The sequence below is a fragment of the Lactuca saligna genome, chromosome 4 (genome assembly GCF_052625555.1).
Source record: "Lactuca saligna cultivar CGN05327 chromosome 4, ASM5262555v1, whole genome shotgun sequence".
Lineage (NCBI taxonomy): Eukaryota > Viridiplantae > Streptophyta > Magnoliopsida > Asterales > Asteraceae > Lactuca > Lactuca saligna.
The window spans coordinates 58,581,630-58,603,639 of record NC_136420.1 but is presented as its reverse complement, the minus strand read 5'-3'; the positions used below and the strand labels follow the sequence as shown (position 1 = coordinate 58,603,639).

At 33.1% G+C, this 22,010-nt stretch overlaps 1 long non-coding RNA gene across 10 annotated transcripts; it reads right to left on the bottom strand.

Annotated features, from left to right (window-relative positions):
- Positions 1-767: 767 nt before the first annotated feature.
- LOC145041959 (uncharacterized) lies at positions 768-21,635 on the bottom strand. 10 transcript variants are annotated; one of them, XR_013680502.1, is made up of 7 exons: positions 21,566-21,635; positions 21,178-21,477; positions 19,279-19,431; positions 19,119-19,205; positions 18,416-18,634; positions 9,885-9,942; positions 9,143-9,542 (listed from the first exon to the last, which is right to left on the bottom strand). It is a non-coding gene; the product is annotated as an uncharacterized LOC145041959 (long non-coding RNA). The 10 variants fall into 10 exon arrangements; XR_013680494.1 differs by having other exon boundaries at positions 19,119-19,431; XR_013680495.1 differs by having other exon boundaries at positions 18,416-18,572; positions 19,119-19,431.
- Between the last annotated feature and the right edge of the window lie 375 nt (positions 21,636-22,010).

Genomic DNA, 22,010 nt, shown 5'->3' with positions numbered 1-22,010 from the left:
GACAAAAGACTCAAAGTGGCCATGCTAGAAAGAGACTTAAGATTAGAGAAGGATGCAAAAATGTTATGTGAAACCCAATTAGGAATAGAATTAGATTAGAGGGATTTAGCATAAAAATAAAATGTATGTTTGAAGTTGTTAATTGAAAAATTGTTTAATGAAAGCGAGGCCATTGAAAATCTTGTAAATAATGGAACTATTGACAATACGTACAATTGGGGTTGGTCCAATGGGTACTCCACGGCAAAGGACTCATCACCCCGGTTTAACAAATATCGTCTCTATGTCCCTCCTGACCGAGAGTTTCACTTCCTAGTGAATGACAAGACCTTTCATGAAGATATTAAAGCCCACTTCGGTAGACTTCACAATCTGTGTAATACTTGTGTCATCGAGGAAATTCTTCCTGAAACCTCGGATCATCCATGTGATCAAATTCCAATCATTGGCACAATTTATCCCAACTCTCAGGCTTCATCGGTTTTTGATAGGGAAATCCTTGTGGAAGGACCCAAAGCTCCTGTGTATTGTTCAACCTTGTCCTCAGACCACAGTACCACTAATTGCGGTCTCGAACCAAAATTACCATCTGTCACACCCCCAAACCGGAACGGCGGAAACGTTCGGGGGCGGATGACTTCATGTGGTAACGTAACAAATGAATACATAGTAAAGAAAGAAATACAACCATCATATATATAATTGAAAGTTTACATTGTTTAAAAGTGTACATGTTCAAAATCAATTACATTATGATGTCAAAATATGAAATTAAACTGGCACCGCAGCGTCCCTTCTCCAAAATTCGTTTGTTACCTGTAATTACTGAATCCCTGGGACATACAAGTAGTTTTGAAAGAGTAGATCAGCATTTAAGCTGGTGAGTTTCATAAGTATTTAATGACAATGTTTGTATGAAATTAAATGTTTTTGTTCTTTGTTTGCATGTTCCTAGAAAATCCTATATTTTCTACTAGTATATATGTAGCCTTCTTTCAGAACAAATGTTTGTTTCTAGTAAATGTATGTACGTATAAAAATTCCAATATGTTTGAAAAACCCCGTAAATCATTTTGTTTTTAATACTCTATGTGAGTTTTATAACCATGCTATTGACAAGGAATGCTTATACGCAACGTTCTTCAGGCGTTGGAATGTTCTGACATTTGTCACCCCAAATGGTGGACTATAGCTAACAGTCAGGGCGCGGGTTGTCAAGCCCGTATAGATCTATACACAAACACCATGCTCCCCCTCCAAGGGATTTTGGTATATAATACAGGACTTGAAATGTGTACTCGAACGTACGTGAAGTTAATGTCTCACAAAACTTAGTATAAAACAGATTTATGTGTGAAAATGTTTGTTCGTTATTGTATATGAAAGTAGCTTCTTGAAATAGTATTTCCATGTATGTAAAAGTTCGTAGTATTCTCGTGAAACTATACTTATTATAGTTCCCTAAAAGTGTGTTTCGTTTGTATGATAAACCTTTAGTGAAAATGTTCACTTGTTATGAAAAGTGTAATTTTTGTAGTGCCAAAACCGACACACAGAAATGTAGTATAAACAAATATCTGATTTATATAAATACACAGATCGTTTCTCATTTCAAAAGATAAAATGTTGTCGTGGTATAATTTGCATATGAAAGTTTCCCTTTGATAGTTTCAAATCACATATGATTCCTTTGATAAAACGCGTAAAGTGAAAGTTTATATAACACACGATAATAATCGAGTGTTTTACTTGTATTCCCCCCCCCCCCTTAAAAGCATGTAAAAGTACTAATAAAACATTTAAAAGTGTGAATTATAGGGGTATGAACTCACTTGTAAGATCAGAGGTTGCGAGATGAAAACCGGACAGAATTTCGGCTCGCGAAAGTGGATTTCCTCGGGATTCTCGGGAATCTCGGGAGCACGAACGACCTTCGGGACTCGAGCAAAGTGATCGGGGCTTCTGGGTAGTGCGGGCACAGAAAACGAGGCAAGATCGTGAGAGAAATGAGAGAAATGGGGTGTTTTTGCCGGAACCCTCGCATCTCTATTTATAGGGGGCTGAGAGGCCTCGGTACGCGGGGTGTACTCGTGCGTCATGCGTGACCGAGTCCTCGACTGTCTCGGCTTCGGATGGGACGGGTTGGGGTAGCTCGCATAGGGGCGACGTGGATGAACCGAGGCCAAGGCCTCGCGTATGTTGGGCGTACGGGGTTACGCGACGCATAACTTGGATGAACCCGGTGACTCCCCCTTCGGATAATACCGAAATTTTGAATTAAATTTATATATTAATTATTTAGCAAACTTCAAAAATTCATATCTTCTTCATACGAACTCCGTATTCGACGTTCTTTATATCCCCGTGAAGGTGAGACCATACTCTACAACTTTCGTTTAGATTCCATCGGAAAATTCCGAAATTATTTTTATTATTTATTTTTAAAAGGTCGCGGTAAGAAAATTTTCTTTAGAAAATCATAACTTCTTTATCTGACGTCGGTTTTTGCCAGACTTTTTACCGCTGAAATACCATTGTTGAGACCTTCGATTCTCGTTTAGGTCATTCCGGCCAAAAGTCGCTCGATCTCTAATTCAAGTTTTTAGACGTCTGTCGTTAAGCCGAACTTGAAAAATTCCTAACTTTCTTATACGAAGTCGGATTTGAGTGTTCTTTTTACGTACGATCACGGTTTAATGACATCTATCATAAAAGGTAATTTAATTAGTGATTTTTGGATATTTTATTTTCGAAGTAAATTTTATTACAACTAACGTGTTTACAATACTTGACTTTTTAGGTCGTTTACATGTAGTTGAAATATCGGGTTGTCACTCCATCCATAAAGTGTCCCACCAAAGAACCATCTCTAACTTATTCTGCGGTAGTTCAATCTTCTTTACCACAGACTGAAGTCAAGAGTACTATGACCATTCAGCCAATTCTTCATGAATTGTCCATATATAATTTTGGATATGATCAATGCTCTCAAAGTCTTGTTTCTTCTAGCTCAAATGAATCGAGTCCTCATTTTCAAAAGGAGTCAAAAATTTCAAGGAAACCGTAGTTAAACCCCACTGACTAAGATTCCCGAAAAACACAGGAAAAACAAGCTTTCAGAGAGGAACAAAAAATTCGTGGGAAAAAGCAAGAATTTTTTTCAAAAAACAAAACCAAAATCTCTAAACAAAAGGGTCCTGAAAAACATGATCAGATTTCAAAACACACCCCGATAAAAAAAAATAGACAAAAAGGAATGTACAGTTCCTAAAGCTTTTTCAAAATCTCTTGACAAGTCCCAAAAGAGTGTCAAATCTTTTCATAGATATTGCTTTCAAAACCATTCCTCAGATGACCTGAAATGGAAAGCAATTTGGCCAACTCCCACACTTCCAAAGTCACGTCAATTTGACAAACAAACAAAACCTAGGAAGAAATCAAATGTAGACAAAAAATCTAAACCTAGGAAGAAGTCTACTGCCCAAACTTTTTCAAATACCCAAGGGCAACCCTATCAAATCTCCCTTTCGAACTGGTCACAAGCCTCACACCACTCCCTCTGGACCATTGACCAGATGCAGTGTCTGGCTAAATGAGAAAAATCTTACCTTTGGATTTTATCATTATAAAAGACTAAATCAAGTTCAACCACTTAATCCTCCAAAACCTAGTAATCATCCTAAACCTCATAACTTACAAAGACCTTGTAGACCTCAAAACACCGAGGTCTAGGTCTGAAAGTTGATAAGAAACCTATCTAACCTCATAATTCTCTAATGTTAATCAACTAATTGTCCATGTGAAGAAACCCAAAGTCAACCATTTATCTCTCATTGATTTTGCATCATACTCTTGCTTTGTTAAATTGTCTCTTTAAATCTTAATTTAATTCTAGTTTACTTTTAAATAGTTCAAAAGATCAAAAATCCCCCATTTTTATTTTACTTTAGTTTACAAGTGTTTGTAGAACAAGATTTTTATAGAAGTAATAAATTGAACCAATTTATGTGGATACGATTCCTTTACCACTATACGCTATTTTAGTGTACAAGGTTTAGGGTTATTTATTTTTTTGGCCTTGATAACCACCAAATACATTGACTATCTTGAATAACCGAAATGCCAAAGAAGAAATTAAGGTCTCCCAAATCAGTCATAAAGAACTTGGTACCCAAAATACAAACAATTTGATGTAATAGCTTAAGAGGAAAAGTTGTTAAAATGATATCATCAACATATAAAAGAAGGTAAACCATGTGATTGCACTATGGATATGTAAACAAATGAGAATCACATATTCTATTTGTTAAGCCTGATCATGTAATGAATTGAGCAAAATGATGAAACCATGTTCACGGTTCCTATTTGAGGCTATATAAAGAACACTGTAATAAAAAAAAATATGACCAGGGTGAGCCTTGTCCCGAAACCCAAGAGGTTGATGCATAAATAATGTCTCACTAAGAGTCCCATGCAGGAAAGTGTTCTTCCAATCGAGCTGAAGAACCGACCAATTCTATGAGATATCAAAAGATAGAACAATATGTATGGTGGTGTGCTTAACCAATGGATTAAATGTCTTATCACAATCAATCATGAGTCTTTGATTGCAACTATTTGCAACACGTCGTGACTTGTAGTGAGAAGGGTGTTTTTTTAGTGTTTTTTCTTCTTAAATAACCAAATATAATTGATAATGTTTACATCGTTAGGTTCTGGGACTAAGATCCATGTCTTGTTAGAGATAAGTGTGTTATATTTGTCCTTAATTTCATTTATCTAATTAGGATCTCGAAAAGCATGCAAGTAATTGCAGGGTACTAGAGAGGATAAGCCAACATGAAGATTGAGTTTTTAGATTGGTTTAGTGATGCCACAATGAGCTCTAGTAGTCATGGGATGAATGGAAATCGATTTAAAAATAACAAATGGAGTGGATGGTTCGCCATGGTAAACCCAGATTAATTGTGTAAGGGAAGAGGGTGTTGTCGATGTTGCAGCAATGGTATTAACAATGTTCTTAGTGGTGGTGAGTATATGAAATTTTATGAATTTGTTGACAATAAGAATGGGTTCAACGATTGTGTCAAGAAAGTCATATGAGGGAGGATTGCTTGGTGTCACGGAACCGAAAACAAAGACAGTTTCATCAAAGGTAACTTGTTAATTGATAAATACTTTCTTTATTCCAAGATCGAGATATCTAAATCCCCGATGTTGAGATGGATAGCCAAGGAAAACATAAGGTGTAGTGCAGTGAGCAAGTTTATGTTAAGTGATGATATGAGGGTAACAAAGACATCTAAAAACTTGTAAATATGCATATGTGGGTTGATGATTGAATAATTTATGATATGAAGTATCGTGTTTAAGATTAGAGGATGGAAGGATGTTTAGAAGGTGGGTTACCATATAAAGATCTTCGACTCGGTAGGTGGGAGGAAGAAGAGCATGAAACATGAGAGTTCGAACGACTTTATTGATGGTACATAGCGTACTCTTGGATTTTCTGCTTTGTTAAGAAGTTTACGGACACGAAATTTTAATATGAATATCGTTCGAGTCACAGAGGTGGTGAAACTAGGCATTGTTAAATTCGCTGACATTATCACAATGAAAAGTTTGAATGTCACGTTTAATTGTATTTGAACATACGGATGAATATGTGTAACTTTAAAGAATGCATCTTATTTAGCATGCAACAGATACACCCAAACAAAATGGGAATAATTATCAAAATACATTACATAAAACTAATTTCACTTATACTTTATATCATAGATGTCCAAACATCATAATGAATTATTTCCAAAGGAGTTGATGCAATAAAATCTGATAAAATAAAAGGCATTCTTACATGTTTTCCTAATTAAAAATCATGAGATAAACAAGAAACCTTATCATTTTTTCATATACTTAAATGACTAGTGCCTAAACGCTGAAAAACTGGAAGACCAATATGACCAAGATGTTGATGCCAAAGAGTTGGATTAATGTAGACACAAGCTTGATGGGACGGATGTGTGATAGGATAAAGGTCACACGTGTTGATGCCAAAGAGTTGGATTAATGTAAACACATTCTTTCTTATTTGAACCATTATGATGGTAATCTTTCTTCTTCTTTTTTCTTTTTTATGTTTCTGATGTTTTTCATCTTCCACCATGTTCATGTAAGATCCATGAACCTCATTTTCTTTTCCCTTGAAAATTTCTTGAGCCCGAAGACCCTCTTCAATTCTCAAGTGACTGCCAAGTTGTACTAGAGACAACTCTACTTTTTGGTGTTTCAGTGTGTGTTTATAGTCTTTCCATGATGGGAGCAGTTTTTCAATAACATTTGAGACAGAAATGGATTCATCCATTTGCATTTTGTGTTGTTCAAATTGTCTCAGAATCCTCATGACTTCATTGTATTGTTCCATGATAGGCCTTGAATCCACCATATTGTAATTATTAAAATTATTGACATCGAATTTCTTACTTGAGGCATCATCTGCCATATATTTAGATTCAAGGGCATCCCACAGATGTTTTACAGATTCTTGATTTTGATAGATGTCAAAGAGAGAGTTAGACATACTATTTAATATGTGACTACAAAAGATGTAATCATCATTTTCCCATTTGCATCTTCTTTTGATATGTTCAAGGGTTTCATCCTCCATTGGTTCTAGTGTAGGAGTGCTCAAAGCATGAACAACTTTCAAGATAATAAGAAGGAAATTCCTCTTCTTCTATCAGCAATGAAAATCAGTGCCTTCAAACTTACCCAACTTCCCAAATTTGGAATTCATGTCTTTAACAGATTCTTCTATTGATATTCTTCATAAACCATAGATATTGAATATAAGATTTTCGGGTCTTAAAATATCAATGAACTTGGAGGATTTATGGGATCGTGATTGCAATCACTTTCCAAAATATGTGATTTTAACCATTATGTCACTCGTATCACGAAATCCGATTTGAGATAATCAAAGAAATGCAATTTAGAAATCAGGCCACTTCCAAATTCGAAACACATAAAATATACATTGTTGTTTTGTTTTCTTTGGAGATAGAGAGAACCAGAAGTACGATTTTTTAGAGTAAGTTTTGTAACCTGTGTTCTGGAACATGCAACATGTTCATATACAAGCGGAACCACCGTTAGGGGATCTCCCTTGAACCCTGCTAGGGGCGCTGGCCCTAGACCTCACCAAGGGGCTATAGCCCCTTGGAACCCTGCACCTAGGGGCGCTGCCCCCGGACCCCCGTATTCCCGAATTTACATTTATCATACCGAATGTGCACTCCGCACCTCCAACTCAGCTAGTAAATGAAGCTTGACCTATCACATTATTAATAATAATTACACAAAATATATTGATAACACTAAAATCTCCAACATGCTTCGAAACTCCAATCCCATAACAATGTGTCTCGAAAAATTCTCGCCACGCGTCATAGTTTAGACGATCAATGTCAAGAAAGATAAGGCTAAAAGCCTTCATGTTCGTGATTCCATACATTTTTTTAGATATTTCGGTAGACTTTCTTGATTATTCGGCCATGGATAGAACAAGAACTACAGGAGATAGAGAGAAACAAGAAGGGTTTTGCCGACAGTAGGGTTATAGCCGTAATAGAGAAGAAGAAGGGAAATAAGAGTTTTTTTTAAGGAAGAGATATCTATAGGATGCTCTGAAACCATAAAGCCGATTATTTCTTATAATTAAACTCTTCTTATTAATCAAATATATATACTAATACAACACAAATAATAGGTCGGACATAACATCACAAAAACCAAATATACAAGGCTACAAACAACTTAAATGAATATAAAATATGCTACGCCAACAAATTTATCTTCAACATTTCCGAACGACATGTATCAATGTTGTGAACTACACTAGTGCAAAAGACATCTGAAGTGCTCATCATTTTTTAATGTATCGATAAAGTAAGCAAAAAGGTATCGATAAAGGTATCTGAACAACAGTTATTTGTTGCTAAACCTAATGAGACATGTGCTGAGAGATAAATTTGTATGATGTCCTTGTAGAACGTTTTATTGATTCGATATATCATGATTAATTTTAAAAGGGGTGTTAGGGATAATAATATCCAAAAGTGATGAAGTTGATGCTAAAGAGAAAAATATTTTTGAGAGCTTTTCAATTAGTGAGAGCACGTTCAAGTGAGAAAAAATATTTTAGAGAGCTGTGGTTTTAAAGACTGACTTCGATTATAAAGCCGCTCTCTTTTATGTGAGATTACAATTGCTTAATTGGTCTTATTTTTCGTATTGTCATGTAATATTGGGATCTATAACGGTATAATAGGCTATGTAGAAATTAGAAATGCTTGAAAATCGATTTGAAGGCCGAATCCAATATGTGTTAATGTTTTTAAACTCAAATTAAATCCCAAATTCTTATAAAAAACCCAAAATGTTGTCCATTATCTGCAATTTCTTGTAACAACGTATACTTGTGTTCTGGGACCGATCACTAAACATTCTGATCAGCAAATTTCATCCTCATCGGTGATGTGGATATGAAAAAAAAAATAACATGAAAGTGTTTTATTTTATTTTAGTCGCTTGCTAGGACTGGAACAGATATGTATTTTTTTATTTTATTTTTAGTTTAATTAAAAGGATAATGTCTTAAAAGGGTAATATATTTTTTGATTTATAGATATTTGATCACTAAGTTTTTTTTTTCCGTCCATATTTACCTCTTCAACTTGTTAAACCGTATACATTCAGTCCTTATCAGGTTATCCGAAAAAAATGACTTAATATGGTAATATATTTTTCAGTTTTTACACATTTATTCCTTATTATTTTTATATACATCTATTCCTTAATACTTTTTGTTTCAAAATAAGTTCTTTTTGTTTTTGTACTCATTCAGTACTTATGAATGATTTCTTTAGGTTTTTTCACGACATCTTATGTGAGACAATCATTAATGGAATGTTTGGGGCTGTTAATACTTATATCCATCGCGATCTAGAATGCTTGGCTGCTTAGATCTTGTGGTTTGAATTAGGTCTTATGTTTTGAACGTTGTGACTTCTTTATACGATATAATCTTTTAACGATCTTTATATTCATTTGTTCATTTTTTGAGTCTACTACAACTGTAACATCCCAAAATTTCATTTAAAACATTTAAAACCATTAAGTTAGTACAGGTTGTTTTCAAAATAGTTTAATCATCAGAGTATCCCCAGAATCAAATCATAAAATCATGAGATATGAGGAGTTGTACGATCACGCCTTTACCTTCCCGTGATCATCACAAGTACCAGAAACATAATCAACAACTATAAGCCCGAAGCTTATTGAGTTTCCCCAAAATACCAACGCCATACAAATATAACCATATCATATAACAAATACAAAACAACATGCATAATGAGCCTTTAGCCTGATTGGACCGCCTCGCAGGGCCTACAGTCTATCTGGACCGCTCCCGAGCCTTCGGCATGAATGGACCGCCTCACAGGGCCTACAGCCTATCCAGACCGCTCGCCGGGTATGTTGACCTACAACACAAAGCAGGACTGCCTTAACCCAACCCCCAACCAAACAAACATATGCACAAAAATATCATACGCTAGCTCATATCATATAACAGTCAAACTGATCTAACAAATCACTAATCATAGCAACATCCCAATAACCGGGATACAAACATAACCGATCACTGACACAACATCATCCTATAACCAGGACACCGACCTAACCAGGTCACTAAACATAAGCATATCACCATCCTAACTACCAGGATGTAATTAATAAACATATCATGCCATAATCCAGATACAAATACTTAAAGGGTCGGCCTTGGTGCCTTAGACCCTATTGATATAGTGAGGATAACTCACCTGACACTGTTGAAGTCCCGCAGATGAAACTCCAGCTGCTGGTTGACAGATTCCCGAACTGCCAACATCAAACAACACCCAGTTAATAATTAGTTTCCAAGCCCAAGGTCTAACTCACACTCCAAAGACCCAAAAGTCAGGTAATAAGCCAAAGCCCAACATATGGCCTAATTTTTCAAATTGGGCCCAGACCTGTACATGGTCTTTCCTTAAGGCCCATTCAACTATTCTAGTCCAAACTCTTGGTATTCCCATGGCCAAATATCACATAATCATAAAGGCTAGATATGGCCCATCTATGGCCCAGTTTTCCATATTGGGCCCAAGTCTCTCACATGAGCCTTACCCTAAAGTCCATCCAATTATTTAGATCTATTTACTTGTTCTTGGATAGCCCTTTAATAGCCAATCACCAAAGCCCAACTCGAGGCCCAAGTGAAAATAGGGTTTTCGCATGAAATGACAAATAGGGTTAAGTGTTCCTACTTAACCCATTAATGACTTAATCCATTAAATCCAATGTTGCCTTAGGTCAATTTGCACATGATTATTAATTATTATTTTAAGTTTAATACATAATTCTCGTGCGGACCCGATCAATCCTAAAATTAGGGTTTGTAGAGTTTCCAACCCAATACTAGCCCATTAGTCACATGGTTGGGCTTTTAGGTCCATTAGGGCTTCATTGGGCCTATTAAGGTCTCATTGGGCCCATTAGGGTTTAGTAGTCCCTTTGTCCAAACATCCAAACGAGTCACAAACCAAAAAAGGCACACCGCCACCCGACACGACGGCCGGTGGCGGCAGCCACCACCTCACGATAGTGGTTTTCACTTTATTTCCATTATTTCATTTTTTTGTTACAAACTACAATGAAAATATCAAATGTACCCATATATACCCACTAAAATGCACCCTTCCCACGGTGGTGGCTGTGGTCATCTTGAGATTCCGGCTAAGACAGCCACCGACACACACGACATAAAATTGCCACCATACGGCAGCAGTTAACACACATACATACCCGAAAAAATAAACCCAACACCCACTGAAGTAGGTGGCGACAGCAGTAGCTCAAGAAACGGCAGCAGCGGCGACCCTAGGGATGGCAAAAAAACCCAAACCCGACGGGAAAACCCGAAACCCGAAGATTTTGGGTCGGGTCGGGTCACTCTTATCGGGTATCGGGTCATTATCGGGTTTTTAGTTCGGGTACGGGGCAGGGATTGGGGTATGCATGCCCCGACCCGCCCCGACCCGATATATATATATATATATATATATATATATATATATATATATATATATATATATATATATATATATATATATATATATATATATATATATATTGCATCCCTCTAACCCATTTCAGCCACCGGAAGACTCTAACCCTAAATCCCATCACGTATTCCCAATTTCCCACTATTGTGATGAATTTAGTTACAATATTAGACTTTAGTAATTTCTATTTGGTTCACTTATGTTGAGAACTTATTTGTATTTTAAGCCATTGTAAGGTTTTAATTTCTCAATTGTTTCATTGTAGTTTTCCAAAAAAAATTCTGCCACCATTTTCGGGTCTATATCGGGTTTCGGGTTTAGGGTCGGGTTTGGGGATACTTTTAGCCCCGACGGGGCGCCCCGATAAGAAACCCGTCGGGTTTCAGGTCGGGTTCGGGGACAAATCTAAATATCGGGTTCGGGTATGGGATATGTCGCCCCGCCCCGAACCCGCCCCGTTGCCATTCCTAGGCGACCCTTGGCGGTAGAACTCCCCCATGTCGATGGTTGCTTCGAACGACAGCAACAACGAAAGAGGAACAGACCCATCGATGGTCCTCGTCTTTATCAACAGTACATGCAACAGAAATGGTTGGAGATTACGGCCTCTATAGCGGGGTGGTGGCTCCGGTCGTCTATTGGTAAGGAAGCGGATGAGGAGGCCCCGAAAAGGTGGTAGTAGTGGACGCCCACGCTTGAAGGAAAAGGAGAATGGTGGCAGTCGAATGGCAAGGCCTTGCAGGAGCGAGAGCAGTAGCAGCATCAGGTGAGGAAGATACAGAGGTTGTGGCGCTATACGGTCTGGCGACCCACCGAAACAAAATCACTGAAGTCTCTTCATCGCTTTCGGGATTGCATTGTCGGTTGGCTTTGATGGGCAACACCGGTGGGTAGGAGGTGGTGGCCGAAAATAGCAGAGATATGGGGTGGCGGCTGGAGGGACGTGAGGTGAAGGTGGCGGCGGAATGGAGCATTAGGTTTAGGGTTGCGGGACTTAGAGCTTAAATACCCGGTCCTTACAAACTTCACCCCATGATGAAACTTCCAGTCCCTCCCTCTTTATTCTTTTCAAATTAAATCCAAATATTACTAATTAACCACTCCTTCTGAAAATCCTTACAATTTAAGTCTAAAATGTTACAAATTAGCCTTCCTCTACAAAATCTTCTTATCTTAGGTCCAGAATTTACTCTTTATTCCATGATTCCATAAATCCTTACATATTAAGTCCCAATAATTACCCATAGTCGTTGCCTTCATAATTATTTACGAAACCAGTCTGAAACTCACATTTTTAACCCTCAGGAATCAAAAGTATATCATTTGGCACCCAGAAACGACCACCCCACTAATTATTATCTGATTTTAGACTATAATAACATATAATAATAATAAAATTGTTGCTCGGGGTTCCAAATTTATTATTTAATTATTATACTTTAAATGGGATGTTACAACAACTTTCATTAAGATTACTCCCGTTAAAATGTAAAATATTTTTACTTACGATTTTATAAAATAAAATAAAATAAAAAAACATTTATACATGCATTCATAAAAAAGATATGGATATAAAAATCATAAGTACAAATATATTACTTTTTAACGGGAGTAATAAAAACGAAAGTTGCAGTAGACTAAAATACGAATTCATGGATATAATGATTGTTAAAATCTGAGATCATATGAAGAAGTTATATTGTTTAGAACACATGACCTAAGCAGCCAAGCAGTCGAGATCACAATGAACATAAGTATCAAAATCCTCAAACACCTCATTAATGATTGTTGCGTGTAAGATGTTGTGAAAAAAACGTTAAGAAATCATTCATAAGTACTGAATGAATACAAAAGCAAAACTGACTTATTTTGCAATATATGTATATGTGTGTGTCTATATATATATATATATATATATATATATATATATATATATATATATATATATATATATATATATATATATATATATATATATATATATATATATATAATATTTTTCACTTTGTACATATTTGGTTCTTACTATTTTTGTCCTTTATATATATATATATATATATATATATATATATATATATATATATATATAAAGGACAAAAATAGTAAGAACCAAATATGTACAAAGTAAAAAATATTTTATATATATATATATATATATATATATATATATATATATATATATATATATATATATATATATATTACTATTAAATCACTTTTACCGACTAACCTGAAGTAGCTGATTATAAGGAATGAATGTATACAATGTAACAAGTTAAAAGTGTAAATGAAGACGAAAAAAAAAATCCTCAAAGACTAAATGTACATATTACCCTTTTAAGTTATTATCTTTAATTAAATTTGTTACATCATTTAGGACAATCTCAATGTTCCAAGGAAGCATCCGATTTATATATTAGGTCGTGGACGAGTAACCATGTACGACAAAATGTTAATCTTGGATTTGAAATCCATCCTCCCCAAGTTCAAATGTATAGTTCCCTGGTACTTGCAATAGATTCCTTATTGGGTCGACTAAGGTAAGACAATATCTTAGATCTGCAACTAACTTGATTATGATGTATTTATAATTATACCTCACACGATGGGCCTTTTTGTTGTTTCTATATTTATATTAGGTTATGATCCATATGCTACAGTGTATCTTAGTAATTTTACGATGTGTGTTACACAGTTTATAGTAAAAAATTACATAACAAGAGAAGTAATTTATTTGATCATATAATTACAAACAAAATTTGCATATAATAGCTGATGTATCTTGGTAACTTTATGACCATTATATAAAATAATTACTAAATTTAAATAATATTATTCTATTAATGATTAATGTGAAAAATATAATAGAATAATATAAAATATTTAAATTTGATATATTAGATAAAGAAAATATTTAATATTTAATAATAAAGATTAAAAATATATAAAATGGTATTTTCTAATAAGCTATTAAATAAAAGATAAATCAAATTATTATTATATATACTAATTATAATTGCCAAATGAATAGTATAATATTTGGCTAGCAACTTTGGCTACAAAACCTTGGTAGATTTATTCCTTACCATTATATATACTATTAATCCTTAAAATGCTGAGGAACAGAAAACTTTTTTCTCTTTCTTCTTCTTCCACTTAAGTTTTCGTTTTCATAAAAACGCCACAACTTTTTTTTTCCTTTGCATCTTATCCGTTCCTCTTACCTCGCCCTGGTTAGTTTACTCACTCCACCACCCAACACCTCTAATACGGATGCTTTTGGATTATATCCTTCTTCTACGACTACCTTCCACCGCTCCCTTTTCATCTCTCAAAATGATTCGATGTCGATTCAATTCATCCTAATCGCCTACAGCCCTAGACGGCATCGTTCAACATCGACGCACCCCTGCTTTGCCTTCTCCCCCACCATAGTGCATGGATTTCCGTTATCAGCCCACCGATGCCTCATCGGCTTCTCCTTATGCACCACCTTTGATTCTCTGGTCGTCTATCGACCTAGATGGCGTCGTTCAACACCATGTTGGCCACTATTTTCCCTCCATCCTCTGTAAATTTCTTCGTTTTTGAATGAATCTTGTTTTTATCAATGTTGCAAAATTTGACCTAGGCGGCCGAGTACTCGGACTCGAACATGTTCCGAGTCATAATGAGGAATTAGCTAAAAATACTTGGAATCAATTAGTCAAAAAAAATTGGGTTGCTCCATAGATTTTTGCATATTGCAAGGTTTAGTCCCTAGACTTTTTTGGTTTCAACCTTGGACACAAAACTTTACGTGAAAAAACGTAAATGAAACAAAAAACAAAACAAATTATACTCCTTTCTCTGTCAAAAGAACCAAGCATTTCATCAAATATTTAATGTTCATTATGTTGTCCTAATAATTGGTTCGATACAACTCCAATACTTCGGTGTATCAAAACCCACAGACAAAGTTAAATGCAAAAAATAAATAAATAATAAAAGTAAATAAATAAAAAAGTTAGAGAATTTTCAAGATATTAAATGACACCTAATTTTATCTTCTCAACAGTTGCAGATTTTTTTCGGAAAGGTTGAACATTGGATACAACATATAAAGTATGATGATGTGTTGCAGCAACGTAATTAAACATGAAATTTTGAGAATGCACTTACGATTTTGATTGCAATATGAATATTCAAATGAAGTAAAGTGAAATTTAAACAACGATTAAGAGAATAAGATATCAACCTAGACGGATGTAGGAGTCAGAGGTGAAGAATGTATTGGCACATTGACAAGTGATGGATCAATGGAGAGGGGATGTGTGAAAAAACCCTACTACTTTAATATTATTATGTTGATTTATTGTGATTTCAGAGGAAATCATACCGGTCCTAGATTTCTTGGGATTTTATGCTTATTATTATTATGATTTTATGGGATCTGGTTAAAATGAGAAGATGTGACTTTGAGCGGGAAAAGAAAATAAAAAGGTCTTACAAATAGGACAAGTGGGAAAGCAAGGGCTTAGAAACAAAACATGTGATATTTTTGGTTTGTTTTATTACAAGAGTTGATTTTGGATGATGAGTGACATAGTAAAAACTAGGGATAAAGACTTCAAACGTAATATATTTTTTGATTTTTACATATTTGATCACTGAGTTTTTTCGTTCATATTTATTCTCTTCAACTTGTTAAACTGTACACATTTAATCATTATGATCGAGTACCTAGATTAGCCGGTAAAAATGATTTAATAGGGTAATATATTTCTCACTTTGTACACATTTAATCTTTAATATTTTTGTGCACATTTAATCATTTATATTTTTTGTTGCAAAATAAATCATTTTTGTTTTTCTATTCATTCAGTACTTATGAATGATTTATTTAAGTTTTTCTCATGACATCTTACATGGAGTAATCATTAATGAGGTGTTTGAGGTTTTTGATACTTATATCCATCGCAATCTCAACTACTTGGTTGCTTAGATCATGTGTTCTGAACGTCAAAAAATTTTCATACGATCTCGGATTTTAACGATCTTTAGATCCGTGATTTCGTAGTTTAGTCTAGTACAACTTTCGTTTATATTACTCTCATTAAATGTAATATCCTTTTACTTACGATCTTTATATCCATACGTTTTTTTTATGAATGCATGCATAGATACTTTTTTTATATCATAAATAAAAATATATTACATTTTAACGGGATTAATCTAAACAAAAGTTGTAGTAGACTTAAAAAATAAACGTGTTGATATAAAGATCATTAAATCTGATATTGTATGAAGAAATTACGACGTTCAGAACATAAGATCTATGCAACAAAGCAGTTGAGATCGTGATGAACATAAGCATTAACAACTCAAACACATCATCAATGATTGTCCCACGTAAGATGTCGTGAAAAAAAAACTAAAGAAATCATTGATAAGTATTAATGAGTACAAAAACAAAGACTTATTTTGAAAACAAAAAAATATTAAGGATTAAATGTGTACAAAAATATTAAGAACTAAATGTGTACAAAATGAGAACTGTATTACCCTATCAAGTTATTTTCCCCAGCTAACCTAAAGTAATCGGTAATAATGAATGAGTACAGTTTAACAAGTTGAAAGGGTAAATGTAGACGATAAAAAACTGAGTGACTAAATGTGTATAAATCGATAAATATATATTACTCTTTTAAGTCATTATCCCTAAAAATTATTCTTAAAAATATTGTTGCGAAGGGTCTCATTCTTTTTTAAAGGAATTGCAAGATTTATAAAAATTAAAAATGATATTTTTTATTCTCCAAATCAAAATTCTTTTGAAAAGTTTATTCTATATCCTAAATTGTGAACCTTTATATGATAAGGCTGTGTAGACGTTGCATTTTATTTTTTATAAGACTGTAGTTTTAAAGAAAAACAATAAAAATGATCTAATGTAAATTTAGATGATTGAAAATATTTACGAGGTAATATATATATATATATATATATATATATATATATATATATATATATATATATATATATATATATATATATATATATATATATAATTCAATGTATTTATAATCCTTAATTTATTATGATTCAACAATATTATTATTCAAAATGTTATTATTCTTAATTGTAGTTTTTTATAGTTTAAATGTATAACATTCAAAATATATTATAATCTAAAAGCTGTTTTGAAACAAAAACTTGATTTAGTTGAAAATGATATCATCATAAATTATATGATCCAAAAAGTTATGATCAAACTGATACGATAAAAAATATTATGATCTAAAATATGATCCAAAAATATTGTAAACCAAATGTTTATATAAAAAGACATTATTTTGGTTTGAGAATTATGTGGTCCAAAAATATTATTATTCAAAATGCTTATGACCTTTTAATTAAAAATCTTATAATGAACGATATTATTATTTAAAATATTATGACTCAAAATCCTATGATTCCTAATCCTTTATTATATATATATATATATATATATATATATATATATATATATATATATATATATATATATATATATATATATATATATATATATATAACTTTAAACCTACCACTAATCTACTATTTTAAAAACTAAACCAAAAATTACCAACAGAATCAGAAATTACATTTAGACATTAAAAATAAACTGATTAACATTTAAAATATATGCATGAAAAAGTTGATAAAACAAAATAATAAATGTAACAAATAATATATATATATATATATATATATATATATATATATATATATATATATATATATATATATATATATATATATATATATATGGATTAGACTATGAAAATAGTTTATTATAATAAAGTTATATTGATATTTTTTGGTTGTTGAATTAATACTATTTTGAAACAAAACTAAACTATAGGTAAAACTTTAATATGATATAGGTTTAAGGTGTGTTTGATTCGTTACAACTTAAAAAAAATAAACTATAGGTAATACTATTTTATGCTTTTTTAAATAGCTATGTTTGACAAATTAAAAAAAAAAAAATAGCTTATAAGAATATCACCAACCCTACTAAAATCTCCATCTTTTTACTCTATTATGGAGTTAAAACATCAACACTCCAATTCCATTTTCAACTCCATTTGGAGCAAAATGTAAAAAAAAAATAAAGTAGTATTACCTATAAATATAAATTTATAAATAGTCCATTTGTTGAAATGCAGTTATTATGTAGTTATTTAACAAAAGGGTTAAGAGTCTAAAAACACAAAACATACCTTGCCAGGTCTTCCTTCAGGAACTTTGAAGGTAAGGATTGCTTCCAATCCAGATTCCATGGGCAAGTTCATCAAGCAATGTACTTTTCAATTATTTTGTTATCATTATAGCATTCTACTTTCACCCCTTATTACAACATTGTACTTCAAAATGAACCTGGTTCAGATGGTACCAGGTTTACAATAGCTATAATTCGATAGATTTGTCAAAATACAATCCTGTTTTATTAAATCAACCTCAACTTTAGATTCAACATTAGGAAACAATATAAATGTGTTCAAAAGACATCGTAATAAAATACTTTTCTGAAGCCAAATCTTTGAAACATAGGATTTTTTGGTGAATAAATCTGTGTAATTCAATAATTTAAGTAATTAACTAAAGTTCAAAGACAAACACTTCCAAGGTTACCTATAAGATTGAAGAATTCCCATCTTTATCACAAAAAGTGCTTAAATTACTAACCTAATTAAGTAGTATATAATTAAGGTTCACCAAATAGAAAGTTAAATACGTTGATTCCTTCAAGGTGCAAAGCTAATCCCATTTGGATTTTCTAAAGCTAAAATATCTTCATATAGTAATTACCTGGTAAAGGGTTTAATGAAAAATAAAAATAATCCGTGGCTTCAAAGGATTCAATCATCAAACAAAAACATAAATTTTAAAGAATTAGAGGCAAAATCGGGGTCAGTATCTTACCAATTTGCTGCATAACAGAAAAAGGAACTGCAGTCTTTTCTCCATTCATATGTGTTTGCTTACTAATAAACAAATTCCAAATAGCTTCTGCAACAAAAATTTATAACAAATACACCTCATTTTACAATCTTCTTGTAAGTCTATCTACAATCACCCTCACCTGAATTTCCCACATTCGCCATGTCAGCGAAAACTGTTATAGTGGGGGCGGTGTGACTATTCTGCAGTATTTTAGAGTTGTTCAGTCTTTACTTTTCTTGTAATAACGAGTCGTCTATCATTGCTGTTGTTACAATCAAAAGCCCCATCAACGCTGCAAACAGTAAATAAACAAAAATAAGATGGTCTGATATTTCTGCACACAAAACCAAACATATTGTAAATTAAGTGAACCACATTCCCTAGAAGTATGTAAATAAGTGAAACATATAGGATTCCAAGTTATATCCATTTTCTTTATGGAACATTAAATATTGCAAGAGAACATGCAAACTACAAATCCATATAATGTTTTGTCCCAACTCCATTTGTAAACAGTGGAGTGATCATATCCAAGGAAAATATATGGAATATTTTAATCTCAATTTCATCTTTTCAAGAAAAAAATTGTTGTGGAAACACACTACTCTATGAGAAGTTATAAATTCAATATACTGAAAAAAATGCTTGGACCCAAGCATCACCATCATAAACAACCATAATCTCACATGTATTACCATCACATACCCTGAAAAGTTAGAAATCCTACCAATTTCTTCAGATATAGAGCCTTCATGTTTACTTTCACATGGTGAAGAGGATTTAGATTGGTTTTAAGCGATATTTTCACCGAAGAAAGATAACAATGCTTTCTTTGCTAACATGCCGACTCTCTCGCATAGCACACATAGTTCCTTTTCTGTGAAATCCATCATACAAATGCCTTTGATCTCATCTATGATCTAATGCAAGCTACCCATACCACATCAATCTATAAGTAAGAGCAATTTTGACTTTCAAACTCAAACTATTCATCTCTCAACTTGAAGAAGAACATGATTTATGGAAAATGGATTATGCTTTTTGTTTAATAACATATAATTAATAAATGTGACCTAAGTAAAAGTTTTTAAATTCGCATTATGATGTAACCTAATTTCATCACATTCATATATAAGGCCATAAAAAGGAACAATAAACTGGTTGAAACATATGAAGTTAGGTTTATTCGAATAATGGGGAAACACACAGTTACAGGGTTTTAACTAAATTGAAGCAAACTTCTTCACTAAATTCAATGACAAATACCGGCCAATTTTGAAAAAAAAAAAAAGAATATTGATTGGAAGCAAAGCGGTCACATATTATTCAAGCTAGAATAAATGAAGTATATATAATAATAACATTATAATCAATGTAAAATTTATTTAAAATATAAAGGATTATGAAATTGATAATTTTGAGTTAGGAATCGAAGAGTAGGGTTGGGCCTTTTTATTATCAAGCACCCAAAACAAATTGAACTACAATTACACATGTTAGAAAAATTTTGGAAAACAAATTTCATTCTTTTTTTTAAATACACATGCATAATTGATTGGAAACCAATTTTCATTTCTTTAATGTGAGATAATTTCTTCTAGAAACTTCACATTACTGGAAATAGTAACATGAGAAACCAAGTGGTAGAATATTTGGTTTCGATGTTTTTAGCATGCTACATACTCATGCTCTCACAACTTCAAATCATGGTGTGACTCAATTGGTGCATGTTTTTATAGCCCAAATCACGGACACATGTGGAAATATTTATCTAGGTGTTGGAGTGCTGACTGTGGTCATAGATAGAAATAATTAAAAACTTACAAAAACAATGAAAAAAATTATTGAAACCAAAATTCAAAACCAATGAACTCTCAGATTAAAAAAGTAATTCCAAAAGTGATTTGTGCATTTTCCATTCAATAAGTATTCAAGTATTGCCGAAGTAAATGATTTACTATTCAACGTTAATTGGATTTGAAAGAATAATTTACAATTTCAGAGTTAAGCTAAACGAAATGTGAAGACTTTAAATTACCTCACATCTACGATGGTCTGTACAACTGCCATCGAAGGTTGCCCTTTTCCTAAATCCCTAAACCGAAAGCAAGAGGTACAGTGAACATAAGGATAGGACTACAACCTCCTATCGAAGATGGAAGCTTTAATCGGTTTACAAACGCAAAAAGTTGAAAACTAAGATGAAGGTTCTTCGTGTTCTGGTGAGAGAGAGAGAAGCGGAGCAGCCCTAATCTTATGGCGGTGGGTCGGAGATGAGTTTAGAAGTTTTCTTTTGGTAGCGGTGGTACTTTGAAGCGAGTCGACAAAAAAAACAAACCTATATGCACAATTGTAAGAACCCTTATTAAACAAAAATCCAAAAAATTGAATCAATTAATGTGTAATTTCGGAAATCAGTGTCATGCCTTTGGGGATTCGTTAACGAACAATGAAAGCAAAAGCTGAATCGCATCATCAGAAACGACAGACTATGACTTCCTAATTTTTTTGTTCAGAAAAGATCGATTTAATTTATTTTTTTTAAATAAAATCAAAGAAATCTTTTTAAAAGATGTTGCGGAATTGGTCCCAAAACAAAACATAATAAAAGTTTATCAAAATCTCACTTTAAGAAATGTATATTTTCATTTCATATCAAAACCTCGGGATGTCATGTTCCGATACAGATCAAAAGCATAAACAAGATATTATAAGCCTTTCAACAGTTATTTAAAACTACCGGCCTATAATCAAAAATCTCTCCTCGTCCTCCGACTATGCTCGGGGTCCACTACCTGAAATTATAAAAACTGAGTGGGTCAGGCTTGGGAGCTTGGTGAGCATATAGGGTTTTCAACCCACAATAATAAT